The 19,678-nt window shown below is 45.7% G+C and overlaps 1 protein-coding gene across 2 annotated transcripts in view; it reads left to right on the top strand.

Moving 5' to 3' along the window:
- Positions 1-1,950: 1,950 nt before the first annotated feature.
- Positions 1,951-19,678, top strand: part of FZR1 (fizzy and cell division cycle 20 related 1) — a 259,477-nt gene continuing 241,749 nt past the window's right edge. Inside the window, exon 1 of one of the 2 annotated variants that reach the window (XM_069649448.1) lies at positions 1,951-2,106. The gene's annotated coding sequence lies outside the window, so the exon portion shown is untranslated. The remainder of the gene's footprint in view (positions 2,107-19,678) is intronic. The other variant, XM_069649446.1, reaches the window with a different exon arrangement.

The following is a 19,678-nucleotide window of genomic DNA, read 5'->3' as shown; positions in this document are numbered from 1 at the left end:
TCACACAGGGTCGGCGTCGAAGTCAGCGGAGTGTATGTCTCTGGGGTGTGGGTCTCTCGCACAGACTGGTAGGCCAGGCGGGTGGGGGGGGCTTGCCTCGTAGTAGCGGTGTCCTGTAGGAGCTGTTTCGTGGATCGACCCTCACATCCGCGCCCCCACCGCAGTCCAGGTGTGTTGAGACCCTGATCAGAGGGCGACTGCTTGGCGGGAGTGTGGATCGTATCCCTATAACGTTCCCTGGGAGAGCGCAGGTTATTGCCTGTTACGGTCCTTTCGAGTTCTGATCAAGGGCTGCACTGGCCCTGTTGCCGGACCAAGTTTATAAGGGGCCGTGTAGGGCCAGGGGGGAAGAGACAGGGTTGGCTCCTGGGCCCACTCACACCCCTACCTGGCCGTTGTCGGGTCCATTGCCTTCGTGTTGTCTTCCGGAAGGGGAGCGCAGCACTAGATCTTCCCAGGCGTGCCGCGGCTCAACCCTGGGCGGTGCAGTCTCGCTGATGGGGGGGGGAGAGACCGCCGATGAGAGGCTGATGGCGTAAGTCCGGGCCTAGGACGAGCACTTCAAGTAGCCGCTGGGTCCGGGACGAGGAGGCGCCGGAGCACTTCCCGCGTAATCCTCGCCGGCACGGGAGGGAGTGTGTGGGATTCTCCAGCGGGTTGCAGTAGATCTGCGATCGGAGCCTCTTCAGCCCCACCTCCCGACAAAGTTCGGGATCAGGCGGGCAGAGGGGGTCGCACTCACGACTCCGGTGGTCCCGGCAGAGCGTCCCAGGGCGTGCTTTGTCGGCTCGCCGGCGCCCCCACAGCGCGTATCCCGGCTCCAAAGCGTTGGCGTGCCCCGGAGGGGGAGGGGTGAGCAGTCACCTCCGCTCACGCTGCACTGGCCACGGCGCGCCCGCCAGCTGGCCAGCGGTCTTCGAGTCGGAGTTGGGGTCTCCAGGATCCGATTCGTCCCAGAACTGTGGCGACAGTTGCTCAAGTGCGTTTGCCAACGTTCATAGGGAGATGGGGTTCTTTATAGCAGGAAAAAGGGTTTATTCAGAAGGATATATGCAGCGGCCGCCGGGAGCCGAAGTGTTTAGGTCCGCATGCGTCGCTCACGCATGCGCAGTCCCCTGCAGTAAAATTCTTAAACATTGTATTAGTGGAGGGAGTCTAGCTACTAGGGATTGGGAAATATGAATTGTTTTAAAGGGGATTGGAGGTCTGGATTTTACTTTGACGATTGTTTCCCTCCCCTTTTCTTTTTTTCTGGATGTGTTTGATTTTGCTAAAGGTTTGTAGCGAACCGTATAATGCGTAATAAAAAAAATATATCACACCTGTCCTCTGAAGATGCCATTACATTTAAAATTACCCCTATGAATTTTGCAAGTATTCTGCGGCCTCAGAAAAGAAAACAGTTATCACTCACATTAGTAAAAAAAAAAAACTAAAAACCAATATGACTTCCTCCACTTCCGATGACTCCGACCATGAAGGACGCTGGCTAGTAACATACATATCGATTAACAATATCTTCTACAGCATACTTAATAAATACGCCCCCACTCATGTAGACCTAAAGTATTGGCACTCAATCAGCACCTGAGCTGATTGAACCCATAGTCATACAAATCATGAGTCTTAATTGGACACTGTTTCTGTCCATTCGACCCATTCCTAGGTCTGCAGTCAAATGTATAGATGGCAAGGCGCATAAGCTTTCTCTAAACCTACTGATGTTTCCATTCTTTATAATTCACAATTCATGAGTGAAAACAGATAGCACTTCTTCATCAGATGAGGGATAGATATATGTGCATCTGCAATTATTCAGCCTGATCAATTCCCTCAAATTGAAAGGACTTCTCTTGTGTTGCTGAGAGCCCAGCCCCCCGGTCACTGTGAAATCGTTGCCCAGCAACACTTCCACCGCGACCTAGGGTTTGTATTGATTCGAATAGACGTACGTCACGCCGGCCCGTGATGCTCCGCGTTGCGGAGGCAAGAGGGAGGGGGGCGGAGAAGGAGCGGCCGCCATATTGCGAGAGGCCGGCTGGAGGTAGTGGGGGAACGTAGAGAGAGGAGAGGAGCAGGTTCTGAGAGAGAGTGGGTCTGTCAGAGGTAAGCAAGGGGATTTGCGGAAGTGGCGGGGGACTCGCGAGTAGAGGGACGGGTTTCTGGCCTGAAAGCAAGCGTAGAAAATGGATAGTCATCTGGAGGACAGTGGCCTGCTAGATGGGGAAAGGGGCCTTGCGGGACGAGTAGACAGGCCTCTGGGACGGGAAGAAAGGTCTGCCGATTAAGCGCACTTACTGTAGGACCCACTGCAATGGCTCACAGTTACCTCTTGGATAATGCACCATCAGTCTACACCTCCTCTACCGGACATGCCCTTATCCTATTCACGTCTTCTGCCTAGCGTTGTGCCGGCGTCCACTGTAAGCCTGGGGTGGGAGGTGTCATGCATTTTCTTTCGCCTTTTGTCCATGGTATGGTCCCCAACCCATCCCCTCTGATAGCCTTAAAGATGCAAAGTGGCAGTATGAGACCTTCACCTGTGAGATGCTTTATGTCCTTGTTTGGGGAAACGATGCATACGTCCGGATGTGTTGATGATTGGAACATACGTGACAGCCTGTGTAGTTCATTGAGTTCTCTGGATCTACCGTGGCTTTCTGGGAATCGTATGCCTACACTTAAAATAGAAAAGGCAAAACTACAGCCAATGGGTTGCACAGAAGAAAAACAAGTACGGTATTATGGCAGGACGTCTTGTACATGTATCAGGCAAAGTGGGGGGACACGTCTTTAGATACTTTCTTTGAGAGTCTATTGTTGGAGCAAATCCCCAACTAAATTGTTAACAAGGGGCAGGGTTCGCTCCCACACCGCTGTTCAGTGTACATCAAACTTGTCCAGAATGAGAGGGGATTCTGCACTCGTTCCTTAGTTTTCGGAAACTGTCAGTTAAATGGATAAACCTTTCCAGCTCGCGAACACTCGCAGCATACCACTCCACTAACGGCATGTTGATTGCAAATATATGGCTTATATTTGTAATGGTGACCTAGGAACGAAGGTCTCTGACGAATATTCGATTCTTGGTTTTATTGCCCAGAATTTAAAAAACACGCACGCATGCGTTATAAGAGCGATGGATTGCATGGTTGCCAGCCCTACAGATCAGTGGTGTATCCGGCTCTTTTACTCCCTAAAAGTAGACGAATACTCCCCAAAAATAAAAATAGGGAATAAAAACAATGCCAACGAAAAATAGAACACATACATAGAACCATGTGCCCCTGTTTTACCTCCCGCAACTCCCTAGATATGTTTGTACCAGTAGTGCACGTATTACCACAGGAAGAAAAAACTACTATTATAACTGCCTGATCGAAAGATATACATTTCTTTTAATGTGCATGAAGAATTATTACAAAAATATTTTCCAGCTGAAACATTGTACACGCTTATAAAAAAATACTTCCATTGCGAATTCCTATATACATTTTTACCCCCTAATTTTTTTTTCTATATTTACTGCCAACTTAAAAAAATGGGCAGTAAAATACTCCACTTCCAAATCTTATCTGGAGCATGCAGTTAAAACACCTGGAAGAAACCCAAAGTAGCAATTGGATTTGATTGTATTGTAGTAATAGAATATTACATTTGTTTTTCAGTAGTTGTTTGTAGACACCCAACATCTGGCTGTTACTTTTTAGCTTGCTTGTCCATCTTGACATGTGTTTATGGATTTCCGCATTTGTTGAAGTTCAGCTGTTTAAACTGGGCACCCTTCTGATTTGTTTTTTTTGTGGTTGGTAGATACCAGTTTGCAGGGCTCTTATCCAGTTATTTTGATATCGCTGGAAGCTTAACTGTTCTGAAAGAACTAAATTGCAAATTTCTGCCAGATGGGTTTTCTGTCTAGCTCTATCGTGTATTATTAGGAAACCATATACCAAGAGACATCAATAACCATACCAACATATGCATGACTAGCACCACACCTGCTGTAATTTGCAATAAAAACGATCCGTTCTCCACGATAATCTAAACACAACAAAGCCACGTTGGATCTTTTTACCCCAGAACGCTGTGATATCTGAACTTTAAACTTGGGATATCATTTGCAAACTATGTGAAAAACGGAGGTTTAAGCAATGCAGATGTTGAAATTTTGGAACAGTAAATGGTACTGCAGGTCTGGCTGTGGGCCTTAAAGCTGATTTAGCTGGAGAAATTAGTCCTTTTCTAGTTGTATAGGGTGAGCGGGTAGCCATAGAATGGTAACAGTCCGAACATCATTGATTGGTGTGGTTTCTATGATACAATCGGCATACATCCACCTGGTGCTTTGGCATCGGTGCTAGAGGTCACAGTTCAGAATGTGCTGGTTAGGGCAGAGTAAGGCTATGTTGTTGCGTGTGTCACCCTCAGATTGTTGTGGTATAGTAATGTTGGCAGAGGGCAACCACTTTTTGAACTGAATACATGTGGTGCATAAACAGGTTGGTTAATAAACGTATAACATAGCAATTCAGACCGATTCTTCCACTTTTTAAGCACTGTAAATCAGTGTTGTCGTTATTACCTAGTGATGGTGACTATATTTATTGAGTTTAGGAGTGTAGGGTGAAGGACGGAACCCATGTCGCTGTCGCACGCACTGTCCTTTTCCCCCCAGGCATGCAAGTTGTACTTTTGCCGGTTATGTATATAAATTGATGACACCAAACGTTCCATTGGTCGTTGTACCTGCAATGCTCTCAAAGCATATATGCAGGTTTCTTAATTGCTGGAAGTTATCTAACTACAGGATCGGGCCTAGAAGAGCTTGGATAGGTTGCACAAACACCTACCAGGAGCTAAATTTTGGTTTGGTTTTACCTAGCCAACTAGAGCCATACAAATATACCTTTCTGACATTAACTATGTGTATGGGGAATTTACATACATTTTGCAATAGTAAACTTCTAGAAGATGTGTAAAACATGAATGGTCATATGTACTGGACGCAAAGAACATCGCCACCAAATAGTTGCAAGTCATTTATGAAATGGAGGCAAAGATAGGTGAAGACAAAATGATGATATGTGGCAAGACATAAGAGTGGACAGAAAAGATATATCTAAAAGAAATACAAGGGAAAGCAATTTAAAGAGGGATTAAAAAGTGACAAGAGTTAAACTGACAGGAGATGCAACAGAAATGGTCCCTAATAATAAAGTGCAAGGGTAGCAACACCGCAATAGAAAGAGGCATCGGAGAATCAGTTTTGTGGAGGAAACGCAACTTCTGCCATCTTTCAGAAGTTTCATGAGGCTGGACTTTAACTCCAAAGTACTAAGGGACAGTATGTTCATTCTTTTTGCATAGGAAAGCATAAATGCCCAGCACTTAAGGGGTTAATAGCTCTTATAATTCTTGACAACCAGGAGCTACTTCTATATCCTGCTCCATGAATTCCAATTTTGCTTCTCTGATATATGATTAATTTTCTAATAGGGCATGGACAATGTTTCATTTTTCCTTCTGCGGGTCTGTTTGGTTTTTTTGCATGCCAACCCTCTTTCTCAGTGTTTTTCGGATTGGAACATATGACGCAGCTGGACCTTCAGGGAAAATCTGGTGAATGTGGGTCATATTGAAGCTTTTAATAGCACTTTCAAACCAACTTGTTTTTATTACGATACAACTTTATGTGCAGTTAAATGATATCTAAAATTACCCCTCAGTTGTGTGCACAAGGTACCATGATAACCTCATTGGGGTCATTGTTTGCCGCTAACTTGTTCCTTCTACCAGCTCACTTTCATGTGGTTGAGACCACACTCTTGAGTAGTCTTGCTAGGTGGCAGCGTTTTTGGAAGACCAATCCTGTGTCATCCATTTGTTTGTGCAAAGGTGGGTCCATGACAGTGCAGAGTGTTGGGCCTTCCTAGAGGTTCTTGGGATAAACTAGAGTGAGGGTTCGTTTAGTCATTTGAAGGTGTTTTAGATAAGGTTTCTGGTGAATGTTCCAGAGCCCCTACTCTGGGGATTGTGATACAACGTAAGGTTACTTTTTAGGGGCTCAGTGATGTTATTAATGTGGCCATCTGTGAGGTGCCAATGGAGGTCAAAGCTGAATCCACCTGAGAGGCTGCTCTGAACCAGAGCATTTGAAAAAATGTTTCCCCATCCCAAACAATGGTGGGGGATAACACAGATATTTGTTTCCACAAATAAAAGCCAGAACATAAAGCATAACATCAGCGCTACGATGATTTACTCATAGTCCTTTTTTACCACTTGGGCATGGTCGCGGAAAATGAAGTGATGAAAAAAAATGCCCCCTTTTCACCTCTATGCGGACAATATTCTTAAGATTAATGTTCCTGGACAGCAACTGCAATTGTAACCCAGCTTCTAAGCAAGAGAGTGTTGGATTGACCACAAACTGTCTCAGGAAGGACAAAACGAAAGTACTATTCAGTGAAGCCCAATTCAGTCCATCCCCCTTCTGTGACAAATCTCCATGTGCTCATCACCCACACCCACCGTATATGCGAGAAATCTTTGAGTCCTTTGAACACAAACCTTAATTTTGACTGTGCAAATCCACCCACATCCTAAGGAAGTTATTACTCCTCAAAGTTGAGGCGTTCTGACTCACTACTGCAATAGTCCCTATACACGTATACCCAAGTAATCTGACTCTACACAGCGCCCGCGAAAACGGGCGGTGCAAATGATCACAGGTCTAAAGAAATATGACTGTATCTCACTAGCCCTCAAAGACCTCAAATGACTTCCAATTGAACAAGGGGTGGAACGTTCTCATTTTCATGCATCAGTGATATTGGGGCACATGCAAAGTTTGTGAAAGATTATACCCATCCTGGACCATCGAAGAATCGGCAGCTTCACTTCTCAAGATTTTCAAAACCATAAAGAGGCATATTGATCTTTTACTACTGCCCCAAGGTGTGTCGTGCACCAAGCCATAAACAGGCATCAGTTTGTTTTAAAAATGTCCTTTCTACTGCAACAAGTGATCACTCTATAAGCACGATCTCATTGCATGGGAATCAATTGCTTTTGTTTTGCACCAATCTGTTCATCGCCACCTAGTCATGGGTTCGTTCGGTGCAAAAACAGCTTTCCTCGTCACATGTTGAGAGGAGCCGCAGGTAGAGGCTGAGTGTCCATAAGTGTTGATTTTAAGGTTTTATTCAAAGTTTCTAAGATGGACACACAGTTTGGAATATTGGATTGTGAGTCAAGTGGCTATTTGAATGTAATGCCTTTTTTTTAATCAATTTGACGTGTTGTGGAATATCGGTGTAGATGAGTACTGTAGATCAAGATGTAGGTTCCTTTTCCTAACTGTGTAGTCACTGGCATGTTGGCGATCATGACAATGGCATTGTTGTTGTTTTGTTGACTCGGCTTCTCTGATGACCAGTTTCTGCCGCTTGCATTTTAGTGTAGTACAGCTTCTTAAGGTCTGCAGTTGACTGGGGTGCATAAAGTGATGGCCATTCTGTGCTCAAACAGGTGGCGAGCATTATACTTAAACTTTATGTACTTATCATCCTTCAACAAATTAATCGAAACTGATCTTGATCTCGTAACACTACATTTCCCTTGCCTCAAACGCTGTTTTTGTCATTCACGTCATCTAATCCTTGCTTGGACCCAGACTCCTCCACTGAAAGCAAGCACTATAACCCCTTGACCCAGGGTGCAAAATGTGCACTAGTTATTGGCTAGTGATATTTTACTCTTGGTGATCTAAGAACTGGTGTGCTGGTTGTATGTATAGAATTGAGGTTGCAAGAGATTCTTATGGCTAGCTAGTAGCTTGGAACTTGAATTTTTGTCCCATAGTTAGCCCATCCTCTTTATTTGCTGCTCTTCAGCAAAGTACCTTTAGGCCTGAATGTACATTTGTGTGTCAAAATCAGTTACAAAGTTAATATATGAAATGGGCGTGTCTGCTGTTGGTAGTGCTTTTTGCTCAGTAGTTCCAAGTGAGTCCCTAATCGCTCAGGCTGCTAGTATGTAGGTAGACTGGTAAGGCGGGGTAAATGTTATAATGTACATTTGCGAAACGTCACACGCTGGGCTGGTGACCGACTTTCCTTTTTAGAAGCATACAAAATCGAGCTGTCTCACATTAACGGAATCTGTGGTGGCAAATTCTAAGGATCGCTGGTGCTGCGGACAGGATTTTTGTGCTGGCATAGTGTCGCCCATTGTGGCATGCTCTAGGACATCTTTGTGATCGGCACAGCTGGATGGTCAATTGCAAAGATGGACATGCTTCAGATCCTGCTAAACTGGTAGATGTGCCCTGATTTTTGCATGGCGGCAGATGTTTTTGCACTGCTAGCTTTACCTGGCATCCCATTTTATGCGTGAGGTTTACTGTAAGCATTAATGTTGATAATATCAGACACTAACCTGATAAAGTAGGCATCCCTTGCCACTGAGATGCCAACCCATTGCAAGTAACTTTTTTATCAGGAAGGTTTGAGGACTAGTTGAGATTGGATCAGGTGGCAGAGTTGTTTTATAGGGGTTTAGATTTTCGCTTTTGCAAATGCCAAAGCCTGGTGAGTAGGATGCCGAATTACTCTTTTGTTACAGCATTGAAGATTTGCTTGAGGATGGGCAACAGTTACGATCCTGTGTAGCAGCCCATGAACGTTAGCTTTGAAGTTGGTATATTTGATTACAGCTCTTCTGCATGTGGAGTGTACAGATTTCTTCAGCCAATATTAGTTCAAATGGTTGCCCTTTTCGGTGGCTCCGAAGCTGAATGGTATAGCAGCATTTAGTATAATGCCGTTTATTGTCCTCGTCAAGAACTCTGTAATGGTTTCTCCGAGCTTTGCAGCGAAGGTACGTTTGGCCACCATTACCTTCTCAGAAGATAAAGGCTAGATTGGTCCTCTTTTGGCACTTAAATATAAATATTGTGCATTGCCGTTACTCTGGCAAGCTTAAGCTCTGTAAAACTACTTCATTGGCTATGGGTACAGTATAAATGTTGTGCAACATACTTCTAGGCTTTGATTTTCCAGAGTGGGTGCATATTTGGGGCTTTGTAAATATGTTGTTGATTTGGTGGTCTAAGTAAGGTGTCCTGCCTATTCCATGCCCCTTATTGTTTTCCCCATGCCTCGGTCTCCTAACTTTCATGTCTTACCATGGATACTCTGGTTACCGTCAACCAAATGCCCTGCCTCCAAAGTTTGCATGATGTGGGTATTGGAATGTTGGCACTAAGCCATAGACTGTATAGAAATAAGTCCTTTGTTTTCTCCAGTTTTTGGACCTCGCGAAGTAACTTTGCCAGCACGTTTCTTGGTCTGTCCAACGTTTACACGTGTGTTTTTTTTTTTTTTTTTTTTTTTTTTTTTTTTTTTCTTTCTCCTGTGCAATATCCCCCCACCCTTCCGCGTTTACTAGCATATTCGTTACAAATAGAAGTTATTTTCTGCCACTGTTTGTATGTCTCATTTGTTTTTCATGGGTTGGAAATTGGTGTGCTTGTCTTCTACAAACTGGTACTCTGACATGCTGGCTCAGAATACGTTATGTACTGTACAGATAACTGCCCCGGTAAATAAAGGCTGTGAGGCATGGCTTTGTTTGATTCTTCAGGGCTGTCTCCTGACATTGAGCTACTAAGACTAGTAGTGACTGTGCACGTGACCGATTTTATTGGAATATTGCTACTGCCCCAATTATAGTTGGGACACTAGTGGGCCACAAAATGTACACTGACACTCGCCACATGTCTAACTCGGTAGTAGCTTGAACCTTAGTTGTGTACACTTTTGAATATTGCATACTCATGATTAGTAGTTTTATTTTGATGGGGAGGAAGTCTGTATATTGCTGAAATAAGTTTCAGATTGAGCTACCTGTTTATTCATGCAAGTCTTGCCCGTACACACGTTTCCCTGAACTTCTTCAATGATATTTTTTATTTATTTATTTATTTGGAGAGTTTAACATGCTCAAACCTAATCAGTTACTCAGATTCCTCCAGTAAGGGACAACACAATTAAATGAATATTTCCTAAGTAAGTTGAACCTTAAGTTGAGCCATACATCAGAAAACTTAAAGACGTCTGTATTGGACGCCAGTACGCATGTGTGGTTTTTGTCTGATTGACAAATATGTATGCTGGGGTATGTGGATAAGCGAGGGGCACACTTACTCGTGTGTTATGGAACTGTTCTAGGACAACAGTTTTGGAGGGATGTGCTAGACAGATTAGACACAAAATTATCAATTTTCCCAGGATGCCTCTGCAAGCTTTATTATCCAGTAAGGGGTAATGTGAAATAGCTGGGCAATATAGTCAATGGATTGACACGTTGTTAGTGATGGCAGCAAAACAGATAGAGGAGGGGAAAAAAACAATTTGAGAATTGGGTGAATGATGTGCTGATATAATCTGAGTTTGAGAGAGTTATGTTTCCGAGACCAGGTCAGGAAGAGTTACTTGGATCTCTGGACACCTCTAACAGCTTGTATGGTGGATGAGTATTTGATCGACTTATAAGTGGTTAAAGTTGCATTGAGTTGGTGAAAGGACTCCTGTGCAGTAAAACAAATGGCATTCCCAGCCCCCTTTCCTTTTTTTGTTTTCTTTTCCTTCCACGTCTTTGGCACTGTTTGTTTGTCTTGTGGTGTTTGATGTACACAGTTGATTTATTATTGATGCGACTATGTTTACGGAAGAGTTGAACTTTTCACGTAATGTATACTTGATTCTGTGAGGTTAATATTTGACTTGATATAGTTGCTTTTGTAGAAATGTAGATTTCTGTTTGAATTCTATTTTCTTGTTTTTTGTTATAAAATGCTACATTGTGTAAGGATCTCATGGTGGCAACAGTAAAGACAGACACAAGTGATCACAGTTCAATAGTGTTTATTAAACTGTATAGGTAGGTGGGGAAAACGCCTAATCTAAACTTGCATCTAAGATGGAAGCAAGCTTTGGCCATCAAATAATAATATGGCAGTCCTAGTGGTGTCTTGTCAAATAAAAGGGCTTATACTAAGAAAAAGCTATTGCCAATCCATACGCTAAATACAAAAGTGTGGAATAATGTTCATAAAAAGAAGCAAGTGTTCACAAATAAGTCAGGATGCAGTAGTTGGGTTCTCCTTGCTCCCCGTCGGGATAAGGTAGGATTCTGGAGCACAGCACACGCTCGAGCTTTCCCAGCACGAGCCAACAGTTCCGCTCCCAGCAATAGCAATTGGGACCTTCAGTGGTGCTCCTTTTGTACAAAAAGTCTCTTGTCTCCGAGGATCTGATGGGCTTCCAAATAATAAACAAAAGTTGTTTCGGTACCTACGTTGGGTGATGCCTTTTCCACCCCTGGATCCCCTTCTTCCTGGCTCGGACCCTTCTCGAATGTTTTCTTCCCTTCGGGCTTCCTATGGCTTTCAATGCAGTTTTTTGTCTGACATTCACAAATCTTGATTAACAGTTCACTGTGGATGTCCCTCGGCCGGGTTCACCTTTGTCAGCGCGCTGTATATTGGGGCTTTAGACTTCGCCCTTTGTTTATTGGCATCCCTCCTTCAGGTTCATTCTTGCTAACTTTGTCCGTTTTATGAGGTGTGATTCACTTCCACTTAGATTGACACAGTCAAAGAGTTTCGACTGTACAGAGGATTTTACTGGACCCCTGTATGACCACTTTGACGCCCTTTCTCAAGGCCTTCTGGAAATTATTTCGACAATCAGGTAATTGTCCAGAGTTTTCTGAGTAAGTACCCACGTAGTGTTAGGCTCCTCTGTTGCTGGTTTTCCTCCTTTTTAGTATCCCTAGTTCTTTATGCCTCTCACAGTTCAATTAGCCGTTTGCTACTTTTTGTTCGGTTCGGTTTATCGGCTCTCCCCTCGACTCGCCGGCTATGATGAACCATTCAGCTTTTCGTCTCTTTGGAGACGAGGTTGGTACTGTTGGGCAAGAGGTGGTCCAATCCCACCCGCACCCTCACCATTCCCCAGTTAATATATCTTGTGGGGGTGCCCTGCAATGCGATCTAACATGGACAATATGCGCATATAACACAACCCGTAGGGCTATTTTAAGACTCCATTTTGTCCCGCGGTAGATGCCATCTTTTACTAGGCCCAGAAATCTCTCACCCCCCCAATCATGCGGAAAGCAGCTCTTCCATCCCCAGTGCCTCCAGACAGTCCAGAGCACCTCCACCCCCTCCTACCAGCTCCACACAAGCCTTGTTCCCATGGAAGCCTGGCGATTCATTTGTTGCAAACCGTCATTGCATCCTCACAATGTCCATTCCACAGAGCGTGAGATCAGAGCAGCCCCTGTGTCCGAGCTCATCCATCTCCACTAAACTGCCTGTGCCCACTCGACTCGCACCCAGTCGGACCATAGCCCGCTAGCTCTAACCCCGTAACTCCTTAATGCAGATGCCAATCTGACCCTGACCCCACCAGAACCTCCAACGTACTAATCCTGCGCTGCAATATATTTTCTAAAATCAAACACTTGCCCACAGATACCAGTACGACAGACGGTACATCATACTTTGGGGTGGGTACCTGGGTGCAGGGCATGACGTCATCAAAAGCATTGTGGACAAGATTTGATTGCACCATTATTCTCACATTATCATTTCCTGTTTAGTTTAGTTGGATAGATGTGTGTCTTGTTTAGTTGGATAGATGTCTTATGACCTGACCTTCGCTGCAATGATGAGCGCCCACGTGCCATGGGAGCAACACCAGAGCAGCAGCCAATCCAATTTGACCATCCCGTATGGAATCGACTATCATTCTGTTTCTCACAAGTATTATCCAGATTTGTGTACCTATAGCCCCTCGTCACAAAGGACGTAATTTCTCTTTTAAATATACTGCCTGTGTATTATTTGGTGAAGCGCTCTCGGGCAGCAGAGTTCTTTGCTTGCATTGCAATCTTATATACAGGAAAAGAGGTTTTTTGCTCCCGGCTATCTTGTCTGCAGAATCCGCAATAAATATTAGTAACACTCAGGTTAGTACGAATTAATTTTATTGTTGGTGTTTTTCTTGGCTGGTTCATTCCATAGATACATGTGTTTTAAGAAACCCTATTTTGAACTTGGTGTGCAAGTTTGGTCAGCCGACCCGTGTTTCGACCCCAAGGGTCTTTCTCAAGGCTGAACAATATTCAGTGGTGCCAGGTGTCATGTGAATCGTGACAATTGTGTGACATGTTATAGTACATTCAATTGTGATGTTTAAAGTGATGTGCAATAATAGTGACAGGTAATAGCATGACATCATAAATGGATGTGTTGGTTTTTAAGAAAACAGTTTTCAAATGGAAGAGGGGAGGAAGAGAAGAGAAAGGTTAGCAAGTAGTTGGTTAAAAGTACTTGGGTAATGTGGATTGAGGTGGAGGCCTCTTACCAAGTAATGATTGCTGTGTACCCTCAGTGGGGTTCTGTTGTGATAGAGACTGTCCTTGTGGATATACAAATTGATCTATTTACAAGACGCCTTAAACTTAAGAAGACATTTTTTGCTACCAAGACATCGGTATACAAACCACCGGAAACTACACCAAAACCAAGCCCATTCACCATCGGAGATGTTGAAGATATTTATCTCCTCAGCACGCTTGCAGAAAACAACAAAAGCAAACCAGAATGCTTACAAGAACTGGGCATTCAGAATGTAGCAATGTCAATTCCTGAACTAAAATCCAAATCGAGATTTACGCCGCAACTTTTTGCGGAAAACTATATAGACACTTTTTACCAAGCGGTAACCAATGATCTACACAGATTGGAAGACCAACGAACACCTGGAACAGATGCCAAGGGCAATATAACCAAGGAAGAACAAACCATACTTAGAAACTTACGAGAGGAAACAAACATCATAATTAAGGAAGCCGACAAAGGTGGAAACATGGTAATAATGGACAAAGCGAATTACCTCAAAATGGCTCTCAACCACCTGGAAACACCCGGCAACTATGTCAAATTGGATAACAATCCACAGGCAAAGATTCTGAAAGAACATCAGGAACTGCTAACCAATTACAAAACAGCAGGGCTCATAACAGATGAGGAATACAATTACCTCGGGACAAACCACACGATTATGCCAACCATCTATTTCCTGCCAAAGTCCACAAAGCCTTTAACACCATCCCAGAGGGCAGACCAATCCTGAGCGGTATTGGAGGAATAACGGAAACATTGGCCAGGTATATCAACAATGTTATACAACCGCTGGTCACAAAAATACCAAGCTACTTGAGAGACACAATGCACACTCTGGAGATGCTCGCCAACATCAAATGGGAACCCCACTTCCTGATGGCCACGCTTGACGTTAAGGCCCTATATACATCAATTGACCATGAACTTGCCATAACTAGCATGGGGTTCCTCCTCAAACACGAGTCAGCCTCGCACCTAGATCAGGTGGAAATGACTAAAGCCTTCCTAAAATTCTCTCTCGCAAACAATATATTCATATTTAATGGTGAATACTACTTCAAGCAGACCAAGGGGATCGCAATGAGAGACAGCTATGCTCCAGCATTAGCTAATTGCTTTATGCACTCCTATGAACTCAAACATGCATTGAAGGAAGACAAATACATTAGGCTCATTGTTAATTGGGCCAGATTCATAGATGACATCATCTTGATCTGGAAAGGAACCAAAGATTAACTTAATGACTACATTGACTATCTCAACACCAATGACTTTGGTATTGAATTAACTAGTCACACTAGCAAGGTTCAAATTGACTTCCTGGACCCCACAATTGAAATAGAAGAGAACAAAATCACTACCAGAACCTACCGTAAACCAACGGAAGTGAATTCCACCCTACATGCACAAAGTTGCCACAGAAAAAGCATTATACGCAACATTCCGAAAGGGGAATACGTTCGGGCAAGAAGGAACTGCAACACAGATAAATCTTTCACAGAAGAATGCAACCTACTTGATCAAAGATTCAAAAGTCGGGGCTATTCCCATGAAAACCTGGCAGAAGCAAGAAAACAAGCCTGCCAACTAGAAAGATCATCTTTACTGTCGCCCAAACCCAGAAGACAAAATGACAATCCCATGATCAGATTCGTAACAAGATACAACAAAGACAGTTATGCCCTCCAAAAATTTTTGACAAAGCACTGGGGACTACTGCGCATGGATGAACACATCAAGCCGCAATTAGAAACATATCCCAGTATGTCATACAGCAGAGCACCAACTCTAAGGACCTTACTGAGCCCGTCCTTTCTTGCAGACAAACACATTACAGCACAGGATTGGCTCAGTAAACTCACACCAATTGGTTTCGTGAAATGCGGGACATGCTCAATGTGCAAATATGCAACCCAGACCAAATGTGCCAAATTTTCAGGCTGCCCAATCTTCAACATCACTGAGCACATCAACTGTAAAAGTAAATTTGTGATATATGCAATAATCTGTGTTTGCGATTAAAATATACATAGGCAGCACCATCAGAGAGACACGCTTCAAGATTAGAGAGCATATGAATAGTATACATTCACAAGATCCCAAACTACCATTGGCAAACCACTGGCAGAAGAACCATCAAATGGACAACAAGAGTGACATCAGGTTCATTGGACTCAAGACGGTCCGGCTGGGCCCAAGAGGAGGAGACAGAATCCAGAAACTGAGAGGAGAGGAAGCACGTTTAATTTGTCATTTCAGATGTGTTAAAAATGGCCTGAACAAAGATCATGATCTGAATATCTTACTGTAAACCTCCTTCTATCTCTCCTCTCTTCCCTTTTGTAATCCCACATGGGACTCAAGACTCCATCATTCTGGGCAACGTGTGCCCAGAAGAACAACATGCCACACACACCAATTATAGCTCTTGACCCACATTGAGGGCTTGATACATGTCACATTGACGTACACCTCCCTATTCGAACCCAAACCACCTGTGCACAGCTTACACACTACATGGCCCATGGGCCACCAATACAGTGTTCTTTAAATAGGGAGAACCTCCTTATACAGACCCTCATGACTCCCACAGGCTATCCCAACACACAGCCTCACTACCCAATGCGCCTCCCAAGCGATCCCTCCCCTCCCTCCACGTAGCCTACAAGGCCTGGGCTAACAAGCCCCCACAATATGAAAATGGAGCTGAACGTTGTAGTGTCTTGCGCTGATCCACGACACATGCGCAGTAGCGGCCTGCGACGCACGTGCGCTGGGATCAGCGCTAAGACACTACATGATTGCGCATGCGCGATCAATCACCCAACTTGACTCAACAAGTAATACGAGCAGCTCATAATGGCGGCACCCAGCGCGGTGAGCTAAGCGGCAGAGCACCGCCTAGGACGCAAGCCTTAGCACGCAGGTAAGCTTCCCGCCCGCCCACTTGGACAGCGCGCAGCTGCATTCATCAGGGACCCTGCAAATTTTAATAGCTCTGTAACTAATTTTCGAGCGATTCGGAATCGCAAATGAAGGCTTCACATGGCTGGAAACACACAAGCTCCTTTAACAGAGCCCTTGATGTACTTCCCAGACCATTCATTTTTTTTTTTAAAATATATTTTTATTGTTTTTTCCAAGAAAACATACAACCAGTATCATCAACACGACAATCAATTAAATATCCACAATAATTTCCCATTCCCTCCCTCCCCAAGTGAACCCGGACCGGGGTTGCGCAGTCTGCTGCTGGCATTAGGGTGAGCCCGGGCTGTCCGGGTCCTCGCCTGAGGTGCTGGCTTCCTTAGGACTGAACAGGGCCGTCGTGAGGGCAATCCACTGCAGGAGGTCCTCCGAGTCATTTATTTTTTGCTGTCTTTGCGCCAGCTCCCAGGCCCCGGTTTCAGCCACAGTCCATCTGCGAAGGTCCTCCCACCATGTTACAAGTTTAGGGGCCCTGGGACACTTCCAGGCCATTGCGATGCGCCTTTTTGCGAGGATGTACATCAAGTCTTTGAGCCTGTTGAGAGGTTTGTTTTTTTTTCCCTCGTGGGTACGAGCCCAATAGACATGCCTTGGGGGATTGCACGTCTAGCGTTATGTCCTCCTCTGCTACCTTGGTCTGAATTTGCGACCAGAAGGTTCGTATGTTCGGGCAGGCCCAAAACATGTGGGTCAGGGAGGCCGCGGGTTCTTGGCACTTGGGGCACCGCACCACACCAGCGCCATTGAATCTCGAGATGACAGCTGGGGTAAGGTAGGCCCTATGGATGATGTAAAATTGGATAAGCTGGAATCGGGCATTCCTAGAAACCTTTTTGTGATAGTGTGTTATTGTTTCCCACTCCGTGTCGCCGAATAGTGTGTTCAGCTCGGCCTCCCATTTGCTCTTGCATGTGAGTTCGCTATGTGTGGTGTTGTCAATTAGGATCTCATAAAGCCTAGAGGTTTCGTGTCCCCCTTCTGCCACACCTATCAGGTTCTCTATGGCCTCGTGTCCGGCGCATTGGGATTCTGCATCCGGCCATCGCCTCCTAAGTCTGTCCAGCACCGCCCCGTATAGAAGGAACTGACCCAGTGGGACCCCAGTCAATTCGTGCAGCTCGGGAAATGTGTGGATGCCCTGGTCGTCCACCAGATCGCCCAGAGTGGCGACGCCGGAGGGTTCCCATATGTTCCGGATCGCCTTCCGGTCTTCCGGCCTAGTGGACATGATGGCGGCTATAGGGATCTGTGGGGAGTAGGGGTCGGACAGCTTGACCAACTTGCAGGCCCGACTCCAAATTTGAGTGCCTAGGCGGATGAGGTGCGCGTCCAGCGTTTTGGGCATTGGTCCGACCCAGAGGAGGTCCCTGAGCAGCCATGGTGCGTCTGGGGGCTGCAATAGGCGTGTATCCGTCATGGCATCATCAGCCATCCACTGGATCACGTGCTTAAGCTGGGCCGCTATGTAGTAGAGCTCAAAGTTAGGGGTGTTCAGGCCTCCCCTCTCGTACGGTCTTTGAGTAATGTCTAGGGCAACTCTGTGCCTCCCCTCCCGCCATAAGAGTTTCCTACATAGCATGGCCAGGTCTTTGAAAAAACGCTGGGGGATGTTGTAGGGGACGTTGGTGAAGAAATGTAGGAGACGGGGGAGTGCTACCATTTTAAGGAGTCCCGCCCTACCAGCCATCGAAAGGGGCAATTTGCACCATAGGTCGATTGATTTAGCCAGTCCCTCCTTAGCCCTGCCCGTGTTCAGAACATGTTCGGTCTCAGGGTCCCGGTGGATCACGACGCCCAGATATTTGAACGTAGTGGGTTCCCATTTAAGGGCCAGAGGGGGGAGGTGTTCTTCCTTGGTTCCACTAAGTGCAGCCAGGGGGAATAAGCAAGACTTGCTGTGGTTAATCTGGACCCCTGTGCATCTGTGGAACCCGTCTAGGGTTTCCAGGATGTAGGGGAGAAGGTGTTTGGGATCCCTCAGGTAGAGGAGCATGTCATCCGCATACATGGAGACAAGGTGGTTCACACCATTTATCGTTATTCCCCCGTCACCGTATTCCTGCCTAAGGTATGCTGCCACTGGTTCAATCGCTAAGATGTAAAGTAGAGGGGATAGGGGGCACCCTTGCCGAGTGCCCCTGGCCAGGCTCCATTTTTCAGAAAAGGTGTTGTTGGTACGCACTCTGGCGGTGGGGTTGGTGTAAATGAGTTTGACCCAGTTCAAGAAAGCCGTTCCGATCCCCATCTTTGCTAAGGTGGCATAAAGCCATGTCCATCGGACCGAATCAAAGGCCTTAGAGGCGTCGAGGGACACAACTGCATATTTACCGGGCATGCCGTTTGTGCTGTGTATCACGTGGTGCAGCCTTCGCAGGTTCTCGGACATAGAGCGACCCTGCATGTAGCCCGTCTGATCCTGGTGTATGAGGTACGGGACGGCTGCACAAAGCCTTCTGGCCAGTAATGCGGTGAGGATTTTGTTGTCTACATTCAACATGGATAGTGGGCGGTATGAGCCGCAGTCAGAGCTGTCCTTGTCGGGCTTAAGTAAGGGGATGATGGTGGCTTCAGTCATGGTGTCGGGGAGGTGGCCTATGTCATACGCCTCGTTATATACTTTGGACAACAGGGGGGCCAGTATGTCCTCGTAGGCCTTATAAAATTCGCTCGTAGGCCTTATAAAATTCGCTCGGGAGACTTTTTACCCGAGGGCAATGACCTAATGGTGGCTGTGACCTCGTCGGGGGTGACGGGGGCTCCGAGGGGATCTGCCAAGTGGTCCTCCAGGCGTGGGAGCCAGATGGCGTCTAGGGCGTCTTCGATCGCGTGGTCAGGGGGCGGGGCTGGATCGGAGTAAAGGGTTTGGTAATATTGTTTGAACACTGCGTTGATACCCACTTGCGTGTGGAGGGTCAGGCCGTCTGTATTACGAATGGAGCAAATGGGGTATTTGGGGGTTTCTCGTTTATAAAGCCATGCAAGAAGCTTCCCGGGTTTATCGCCCAGGGCATGATTCCTCTCCGTGAATTTTGTATAGCTCAACTTCCCCAGCGTCTCCCAGTGTGTTAGGCATGTTTGTTTAAGATCAATCATCTTTTGCAGGTGGGCGGGATCAGGGGACGGGGTGGCTTCGAGATCTTGGAGTTCAGTCTCAGCGTGCGCTAGCAGGGACGTGACGGATTTTAGGGCCCCTCCAGCCGCGGCTATCAT

This window comes from Ambystoma mexicanum, chromosome 1p (assembly GCF_040938575.1).
Source record: "Ambystoma mexicanum isolate Mex_15411 chromosome 1p, UKY_AmexF1_1, whole genome shotgun sequence".
In the NCBI taxonomy this organism is placed as follows: Eukaryota; Metazoa; Chordata; class Amphibia; order Caudata; family Ambystomatidae; genus Ambystoma; species Ambystoma mexicanum.
This window is presented reverse-complemented; position numbering and strand designations above follow the sequence as displayed.